Below are 1,769 nucleotides of genomic sequence, written 5' to 3'. Positions count from 1 at the left end.
GCATAGAAAGCGTTTGCAACCTGGCCCGGCAGGTGATGAGCGGTTCGTATTGCCGTTGCTAAGCAACCAGCCTACCCTCCGGGTACCACAAGAGAGACTCCCAATTGGCGGCTGAGACCAAAACACAGTCGCAGATGCCAACTTTTCCTTGCTGTGCCGTTTTCTCAAAGTGCCACTAGAGAGCACCAAAGTCCTTTAGCTTAGCTGGTTGGGTTAGTGTGGGGCGGTTGGGAAGAAGAAATTTAGGCAGAATTTTGTTCAGACATCATCTCTACGCCCTTCTCTTCTTCATACGCTCCTTGCAAAAACAGACACCCACAGTTGGTCTTTAAATAATCCCGAAATCATGTAAACCTTCCGTTTTTAAGTCTTATCTTCTGGGGCCGGAACTGGGGCGGAGGGGGTGGAATAGGAGATCGTTTTAAGAACGGCTGATAAATGTGCTTTGTAGCATATCCATATGCCTGTTCTCATTCAGATTTTGAATTAAAATAAGACTGCGCCCGTTAAGTTCATATTTCGGAGGAGGAGAGAGAATCCTAGCATTTAGCTCAGGAGGGAGATTCCCAAAAATCTAAGAAGATTTGAGTTACGGAGAATGAGAGGCTTAAAAAAGGCTAGCCTCAATATACAAGCTAGGTCAAATTTGCCAACCTGGTGCTATCCAGGTGTTTTGTTTTTTATTGAATTTGTAGTCCGCCCTTCATCCGCACATCTCAGGGCTGTGGACTACAACTCCCATCAGCCCCAGCCATATGGATTTGCAGGGAGGAAACTTAAAATCGTTTACAATGGTCCAAGGCAACGGACCATTTCAGATGAGGACTTTGGACAGAGGATGCAATATGCATTAGGAAAGGGATTCAAAAAACCAAACTGCCCAAGATCCTGGTGCCATTTTACAAATCTATGGCGAGACCTTGTTTGGAATACCATGCACATCACAGTTCTGGTCACCTTGCCTCAAAAAAGGATATCCCAGAGTTGGAAAAGGTTCAAAAAAGGGCCGCTGAAAGAATCAAGCAGGTGGAGGGGCGACCCTATGAGGAATGGTTGAAGCATTTGGGACCTTTTAGTTTAGAGAAAAGGCGAGCAAGGGGCAAGACGATAAGCGGAGATGTAACAGAAGCCAGATAGGTGCGGTATACTGATGATGATGATGATGATATAACAACAACAACAACAACAACAACAACAACAACAACAACAATAATTCATTATTTATACACCACCTATCTGGCTGGGTTTCCCCAGCCACTCTGGGCGGCTTCCAACACAATATTAAAATACAGTAACGCATCAAACATTAAAAGCTTCCCTAAACAGGGCTGCCTTCAGATGTCGTCTAAAAGTCTGGTAGTTATTCTTCTCTTTGACATCTGGAGGGAGGGCGTTCCACAGGGCAGTGCCACTACCAAGAAGGCCCTCTGCCTGGTTTTCTGTAATTTGGCTTCTCGCAGTGAGGGAACCGCCAGAAGGCCCTTGGCACTGGATCTCAGTGTCTGGGCAGAATGATGGAGGTGGAGACGCTCCTTCAGATATACTGGACCGAGGCTGTTTAAGGCTTTAAAGGTCAGCACCAACACTTTGAACTGTGCTCAGAAACATACTGGGAGCCAATGTAGGTCTTTCAAGACCGGTGTTATGTGGTCTCGGCGGCCGCTCCCAGTCACCAGTCTAGCTGCCGCATTCTGGATTAGTTGTAGTTTCCAGGTCACCTTCAAAGGTAGCCCCACATAGAGTGAATTGCAGTAGTCCAAGCGGGAGAT

This window comes from Podarcis tiliguerta (genome assembly GCF_965153285.1).
Source record: "Podarcis tiliguerta genome assembly, chromosome: 8".
NCBI lineage: Eukaryota > Metazoa > Chordata > Lepidosauria > Squamata > Lacertidae > Podarcis > Podarcis tiliguerta.
The sequence above is the reverse complement of the archived record's forward strand: the minus strand, read 5'-3'. Positions refer to the sequence as shown.